The 8,882-nt window shown below is 30.0% G+C and overlaps 1 pseudogene; it reads right to left on the reverse strand.

Moving 5' to 3' along the window:
• Nucleotides 1-639: 639 nt before the first annotated feature.
• Nucleotides 640-3,433, reverse strand: LOC149537490 (LOB domain-containing protein 1-like; annotated as a pseudogene).
• Between the last annotated feature and the right edge of the window lie 5,449 nt (nt 3,434-8,882).

Consider the following 8,882-nt stretch of genomic DNA (forward strand, 5'->3'; position numbering starts at 1 on the left):
TTAGGGTTAATTTAGGGTTTTCTAGTTGAAGTCGAATGCTCCCAAATTTTGTAATAGTTTAAATCTCAGTTGAATAGAAAAATAAGCAGGCATACATGAATCTATTGTTCTTCCTCTTCTATTCATTGCATTTGAGAAATTTGTTTGAAAGTTTAAAGCTTGGCTCTTTGGTTTTAATGGTGAAAGCATTCACGTTAGAATTTTTTTAAGTTATAAATTTTTTTCAGTTGGAGCCGAGCTTACTCGGCATCCATTGTTGCCGAGCATTTTTCTTTTGTGTGCCGAGTTCACTCGGCACTTGTTGCCTATCACACGACACCATCAAGTGTCGAGCAATCTGTGACTTGGCACCTTCAAGTGCCAAGCAAAACTGGCACTCGACACCTTCATGTGCCAAGCAGATTTTTAAGTTTAAGATTGTGAGCTTTAAATTTAATTTATATTTCTCTCTCACACACATATAATAATTAATTTAAAACATATATATAAAATAAATACAAAACATATTTCTTTGAGGCATATGTTTATCACAAATTTTTTCTATAACGTACATCGCTTAGCAACTGGAGAGGTTTGCAACAGTAAGATAGAATTAAAACCATTTTTTAATCAAATTCAAAAAATACACTCCTCTTAAATTTAAAGTTTCCATATCAGCTCCCACAATAGCATGGGATCCAACTCCTCAGGCATCATATATTCATTTTGTTGTGACATGGAATCTAAAACAAGACCAAAAGGGGTTACAAGCTCATCATTTATAAAACACATATTAATGAGCTCTACCTGCATGGTTGCCAGCTGAGATTCCAACTCAGCAATTCGCTTCTGCAGTTGATTGATTTCTCTTGTACAGCCATAAACAGGTTCCTTCACCCTGCCAATTGCTTCATACAACAAGCTATTTACAACATCTACTCTCTGCTCAGGTTTAACATCCTACAACAATAATTCATGAATACCATGGAGATCGTTATCCTCATACCATAAATAGATCATTATTCTAATAATTCTAATTTAAAATGTTTTGATGTCATTCCCATGTTTTGATGGTTAAATTATTGTAAAAAATAGATTAAATATTGGAACAACTATACTACATAAAAATTATGAATATTATTATTTCAATGGTTCTATTCTAAAATATGTTAGTATGGTTCTTGTAATACCGTGGCCAAATGATTGTAAAAAGTAAAAAAAATATTAAAAACTAGTAATATCAATATTCTTAATATGGTTCTTGTAATACTATGGCCAAGTGATTGTAAAAACTAAAACAAATATTAAAAACTAGTAATATCAATATTCTACTAATTTAAGACAAGAGCCTACCTGTAGGTCTTGAGTTCTAATTTGCTTTAACACATTAAAATAATTGAGCCTACCTATAGGTCTTGAGTTCTAATTTGCTTTAACACATTAAAATAATTAATAACAACAAATAACAATAATGAATCTAGGCTTCAGCCGTTTACTAACAACTCTAAAAGAATGGCAAGCTGTAAGAGAGTCTATGATATGCCTCATTATATATGAAAAACTGTATGATTGCCATTGTATTATGTTTTATTTACAATCAGAACAAGAAAATGAAATAAGAGGTAACTAATTAATCTACATAAAGACTCTCAAACTAATTTAATTTTTTGAGCGACAAGTCCTTTATGGTCATTGTAAATATTTTGAGTTAATTGTTATGCTTTCAATCAATTGACTTTTAAAGGCTTTGAAAAAATAGCATGTTTTAAATAGAAATTAATTATACTTTTGCTACTAAATAAGAAACTGTAGTCAAAATAATTTGTATTGATAATTATAGAGATCAAAACATACAAAGTTTGAGAATGAGTAGAAGGAGAATGAAAACTATAGAAGATGCTTGCAAACTTCTGTCAATATGTTTAACCTACCATCAACTATCAAAAACACCTAGCTAATTCAAATAAATAGTACCAAATCTACATCCAAATTGAAACCTAATTCTAAAAATACAAAGGTAAAGTTTTTAACACACCATCTCCTTCGTCAGTAAGGTATAAATCATTAAGATCAAAGCCTAAATTACTTCAAATTAAAGAAGGGTTTTGTTTGAACCTAATAAGCTACCTCATATCTAAGGAAGAAGAAAGCCTCAAAGCCTAGAAAAAAAACCTAGTTTCTAATCTCCCATGAGTCCCTTGAATTCATACACAAAAACCTCGACCACCCTATCCAGCTCCCATACTTCAATGTTGTGTAGGGGGGCCTTTTTTTCCAAAGATTCAATAGGCCACTTTCTATATTAGGCAATCTATCCTTCTCTCTTCTTCAGACACCAACTTCATAGAGTGATAATCTAAATGTAGAGGTAGTTTTGTCATCGAGATTCAAATCTTATTAAATTGTGTCAAAGTATTTTAGAACAGCATAGACATTTTTAGCATTTACTTTTGTTGATATTGACTATAAGATTTAATGTTCACGAAAAACCAAAAAATAATAAATTCATATGTCGTGATTTGAGATATTAGAATTCAAAAATTGCACCAAATCGGAATTGGAATATTTGGCCCAAAAATGAGGTTTTGCAATTCCATCCAAATAGGTGAAATTGGAATATGTATTCCTATTCCAATTTTATAACATAAATTTTGGGTGTATGAATTCCCCAGCTGAACGAAACAGAGAATAGGAATATGTACCCCCATTTTCTATTCCAGAATAAGTATTCCAGAGTAAGTATTCCAGAGTAGCTATTCCTATTCCCCTAGCCAAAAGACCCAAAAGGAATTGTAAATCCAAAACAATTGATAGGATTAAGATTTTACAATTTAAAACAAGCACCCAGCGCCCTAAAAGTACCCTCTTAAAATTTTCTCAATTGGATAAGTTAACAATAATGTGCACAAAAAAGAGAAATAAGTAAAGAATCTGATCATGCAGCCAAACACGAAGCGAAACGCTTCATCGAGCCATTGACAAAGAAAGGAATAACAAAAGAAAGAATCAGACGAAGCTGACGGAGAATATATTGATTGAAGTTAAGTGGGCCTCGGATGAAGCTGGCGGATAGTATTGGTTGAAGTTCAGTGGTCCTTCAATGAAATTTGTATAAAAACTCTACACATTGATACCCTAAACTCTGTTTTACACAAATATAATTATAAACCTCGGATCAATATCAAATCTCGAATACTTCTGGTATTCCAACAGTCAAATATGATAAAGCTCAGAGGCATATTAAATTTAATAAAGCTAATGAAAGCGATTCCATCTGAAGTATGAAAAAACATGAAATTACTTTAAGAAATTTGAGGACACGGCTGATTCCATAGATCTCATGAACGACCGTTAACCTTGGAAGATCATCCGGAGGAAATTAAGGAGCCAAGAAACATTCATCTGAGCATTTCTTTATTTGATATCGACAAGCTGCACAGGCCGAAGGTGCCATGTTTTTCCTTTTCTTTCTTTTGCAATGCTCCCAAACAAGTCTTTCTTCTGCTTTTATAATCACACACAACTAAAAATAACAAGGTGAAATGTGTTTACTCGGTTTTCCTTTCTCATTTCCAAATTGAGTTTGAATACTAGGGTGCCGGCGATTTCACATTCGTAGTCAAATACAAGAATATAATTGGGATGTTTTTCAAAGGAATTGAGTGCTAATGTCACACTCACCAGTACTTTTCGACGTTATTTGTGGACAGTCGACCTCCGCAATTTAAAAGGTATGTTTTGAAGCTTTTCCGCGTGGTAATTTGGATTTCAATGTCGTGGGTGTTGTTGAAACATTGGAAATTCGAATTCACTATATCAAAAAATATCGGTTTAGAATCTTTTTAAGGTTGTGTCAATGTTTGCATTCGCCGACACTTTAAAGTAAAGACAGGAAAGGGGTCAAAAGTTTAAACCTGTTTACATCATTGTTTATTGTCCATAAATAATTTACATATGAAAAATAGATAAATCTTAATTAAGATGGATTCACATTACTATATTATACATTTTAAATTGATCACCTCTTGTTAAAAAACAAATTTTTGTAGTATGGACTTATATCTTAACTCATAAGAATTTGTCTGTAGGAAGGAGATTCACAAATACATATAAGATGCATTCACATGTCACATTTTTATATTATATTATTTGTCACCTATATTAGTATCTCAGGGTCTGCCACCTCACGACGAATCAACCTGTATTGAAAAAACTACTAGTGATATTTTGTAAAACTAGTCTTAACTAGTGTCATCTTAAAAAATGTTAATTTCATGAGAATTAGCTTCTCTATTTTTTTTTTCATGTTTGAGTTTCCACACAAATCTAATGTTGTTTGCATGGGAGTTTATGTGATTTCATGTTTACATATGTTATGAATGCTTAATGTGGTTACTAATAAATTGTAGGTTTATATTTCTTTTGTTCATAAATATAGTGATAGGTTAAATTTTTTGTAAAGTGTTATGGAATATCTTATTCACTCTCTCATTTATTTTCACATTCAGCAATGGGTATTAGTGCTTGGTTCCTCAATATAGAGTTTAACCACTTGAGGTATGTATGATGATGCATAAATTAAATATTCTAATGTTTGATGGATATCAAACTATAGTACATGGAAAGATTAGATGAAATAATATTTGGTTTCGATCATTTATAATACTTAGAAGTATGTTGAGATAAAGTATGTATTCCCTCCAAATGACCTCAACACTCAAGATCAAACTACAACTTATTGGGATAATGAGAAAGGGAAAAAATATTCAGTCATGGTTTACCAAAAAGTCAATTAGCTAAAGTTATTTCTTTAGAGAATTCTTATGAACTTTTTGAAAATTTAAAAGACATCTAGAAACGAAATGATAGGGTAAATTTATTTATCAAATTAATAGCAAAGTAATACTATGAGAGTATGAGAATGTAATAATACAAAGATATTTAAAGCTACTATAAAAGAGTTCTGAATGAGTTTAAGAACCAAGGATGTATTATTATGGATGAAGATTTTATAGAAAAAATCATAATAACATTACCCAATACTTAAAATGAGAAGATCTCAGCTATAGAGGAGGTTTCTAATCCAAAATAATTTACAAAGGAATAATTATTTAACATTTTCACTGAGTTTGAAATAAGGAAGGATGAAAGAGAGAAGAGAAGATCTAAGACAATTTTCAAGGAAACTGAATCAAAAGAAGATCATGGTGACGATGATTCAAATAAATTTGATAAATATTTAGAAGAAGATTGAAGAAAGGTATATACAAGTACAAATGTTTGTTAACTCTTTAAAATTTTAGATGTGAACAGATTGGTCATAGAAATAAGTATAAGAAGCTTAATGAGAAAACCTATTATGTAAATTAAGATTCTAGTATTTTTTATGACGAATGAAATCTAAAAGATTATTTTTTATAATGTTGAAGAAGATGAGAACCTATGGGTCAATATCTATAACAATATGCTTTAGTTGGTGATAGTGTGGAAACTACTTTACATGTTAGAAGAAATAAAAATGAATGGCTCATTAATTGTAGATGTTCTAATCATATGAATTTTGATAAAATTTATTTTGTAATACTATACAAATATGATGGTGTTTGTATTTGATCTGGGGATGATAAAAGAAGAAAATTATTGGTCAAGATTCTATGTTTTTAATGGAAATATTAACACTCACAATGTCTAATGTCTATTACGTTAAGGTTTTGTGTCATAATCTCAAAATTGTTAAACAAAAGTGTGAAAATGACTGTAATGTTATTTTCAAGAATGAAAAATGTGAGATTTGGAAGAGATATAGAGTAGTGATTAAAGTTGGAAAAATGAATAGAAGAAAAATGTACCAACTTGAAGGAGCTTAATATCTTGGTTTGATGACATTTGGCTTTTGCACTAGAAGATGTACTACACCATTTTTAACAATTTAGTGAGAATACGTTCAACACATTTAGTATGAGAATAATATATATCTTGTAGACTAGACAATATTATCTATAGAGGATATCATGAAGGTAAACAAAGAAGATAAACATTTAAGGAAAAAGACTATTCATATACTAGTTTACTGGAGTTAGTGCATATTGATATTTGTGGTCTTGTTAGAATAAGAAGTTTACAAGGTTAAAGATACTTGATATTTTTCATGGATGATTATTCAAGGATGATTTGGTTTCTATTTCTAATAGAAAAGTTAAAAAATGGTGATAAATTCCAAATGTTTTAGGCTGGAGTGAAGAATGAATGTGTTAGAACAATTAAAATTTTAAGATCTAAGATTACTTCACATGAACTTGAAAATTTATATGAGATTTAAATGGTATTATGGGAAAAATCTTTGTGGCTAAAACACTAGACGAAAATACTATAGTTGAACAAAATGTATAATTTAGAAGTAGAAAGGATTGTTTAAAGAAGTGTGTTTACTTGAGAGGATTAGTACATATTATTACATACACACTAAAATTATTTTTTTTAGTGGAAGAAATATGATGAAACTACACATGAGTTATAGCATTGAAGAGAACCTAATTTTGGAGTATTAATTTAGTTATAGTTTTAGATATGTAATAAATAAAATAAATAAATAAGTGGTCAAAAGTTATTCCCATAAATAAGTTAGTTAGTCAAGACTTCATATTTTTGTAAGTGGTTATACACACATATAATGGATTATGTAAGCCAATGTTAATCGGTGTAGATATCATCCAAGTGAATCAGATTTAATTGATACATTTATATTTTTTTGTTACTATGATTATCTCATTTGGTATCAAAGCGTCTCAATTTATGCACATACGATGAAACTTTCTCCCCTCCTCTATTGAAAGAATCAAATAAGAGATCTAGGATTCCTAATTGAGGAAGAGATAGTATGCATGCATTGATATCATGGGCTTATAAGGATTTTTTTAATAAAAATGTCCACTCACAATTTAACGAAATGGAATTAATATGGAGGATTGTGCCTCGACTATGCCTATTCTTGATCAAAAGAAAAAATGGTTGTTGTGAGTCTATACATGGTATGTTTCTTATAATCTTATCATAACTTAGTTGGAGTGGAAGACATGTAGATCTCTATGTAACTTTTTGTCAAACAATGTGGTGAAAGATGTAGATTTCAACTTGCAGATGTTTCTCCATTTTTGGCTAAGCAAATAATGAAAGAGGGAGGACAATGATAAATTAATCCATGGATAGTTATTCTATTATGTGTTTAATGATTTTTTTCTATGTTTTGTGTTGTTCAATGGCATTGAAAATTTAGTAGGTTCTTGATTTTTTGTGTTTTTCTACTATGGAATTGCCTTGTATGGTCAAGTTATTCATATGATAAACCACTCTTAATCTTATAGAGGAATGATTGGTGAACATATGCTTGTTTGGTAGCTATTTGTTAGAAAAGTGGGAAATTCTATATAAAATGGTAGATGACTTCTCTACAACTTGGTAACATGTCATAGATGAAAATGAAAGGTATCAAACAAATAAGTTATTTAGTAGGGAATTTACATTTTGGTAAGTGATTATACACATGGATAATGGCTTTATGTAAGCTAGTATTGATCAGCCTAGATATCATCCAAGTGAATCAGATTTAATCAATATATTTAAATTTTCTACTATGATTCTCTCATTTGGTATCAAAGCATCTCAATTTATGCACATATGATGGAGCTTCATCCCCTTCTCTATTGAGAGAATCAATTAAGAAATCTGGGAATCCCGATTGAAGGAGAGATAGTATGCATGCATTGATATATTGGGCCTATAAGGATTTTTAATTTTCTTTAAAAATGTTCATTTGTCATTTAGAGAAATGGAGTTAACATGGAAGAGTGTGCAAAAAAAGACAACATGTGCAAATATACCTATTCTTGATCAAAAGAAAACAATAATTTATGTGATTTTGTATGAATTGTGCTTCCTATAATCTTCTCATAATTTTTGTTAAGTGGGAAGCATGTACAGATCTCTACGTTTTTTTGTCAGCCAGTGTAGTGGAAGATGGAATTTTCAACTTGTAGATATTTCTCCATTTTTGGGTAAAGAGAGAGGACAACAATGAATTAATCCATGGATTGTTATTCTATAATGTGTTTATGATTTTTTTCTATATTTTTTGTCGTTTAGTGGTATTGAACATTTAATAGATTCTTAAATTCATTTGTTTGTGTCTACTATGGAATTTCCCTTTCTAGTCAAGCTATTCATATGATTAACCACTCTTGTTCTTATAGAGGGATGATTGGTGAACATATACTTGTTTGGTAGCTAAATATTATAAACGGATAAAATTTTGTACAAAAGGGTGGATGACTTCTCTACAACATAGTAATATGTCATAGAGGACAATGAAAGTTGTCAAATAAATCCAGTTTGAAACTATGTAACTCTCTATTTATTAAATGTATTCAAATTGATTGATGTAAATAGTTTCTCAGCAAAAAGAATGATCTAAATAGAGAAGATAAAATATTACTTATAGGAGACTATACAAGCATAAAATTGCCATAGTAATTAAAAAGTGACTTTTCATTGAACTAGTATATGGGTCATCATTTGAAGCCACTACACTCATATTTCTTTATTATTGTAATCTTCATGTCATCTATGTAAAGGATTTAATTAGGTTGAAAGGATCACATGTTTTTGTTATCAAAGGGTTTAATGTAATAATTGTGTTATTTTTTGAGGTATGGGTCCATCATTTAATGAACATTGTCCTCCCCATATACATGTCATAAATTTCTTTTATTTTCCAAACCATCTTCATTGTACATAAGAAGATTTTCATAGAGTCACAAAAGTTCTAAAATGGAAAAATTGAAACAAGATGTCAACTAAAAGGCTAGAGGTATGAGGGTTTTTATCATCTTCAGATAGCTTATCACTTC

The sequence above is a fragment of the Cupressus sempervirens genome, chromosome 9 (assembly GCF_028749045.1).
Source record: "Cupressus sempervirens isolate cs-2001-9-10 chromosome 9, ASM2874904v1, whole genome shotgun sequence".
NCBI lineage: Eukaryota > Viridiplantae > Streptophyta > Pinopsida > Cupressales > Cupressaceae > Cupressus > Cupressus sempervirens.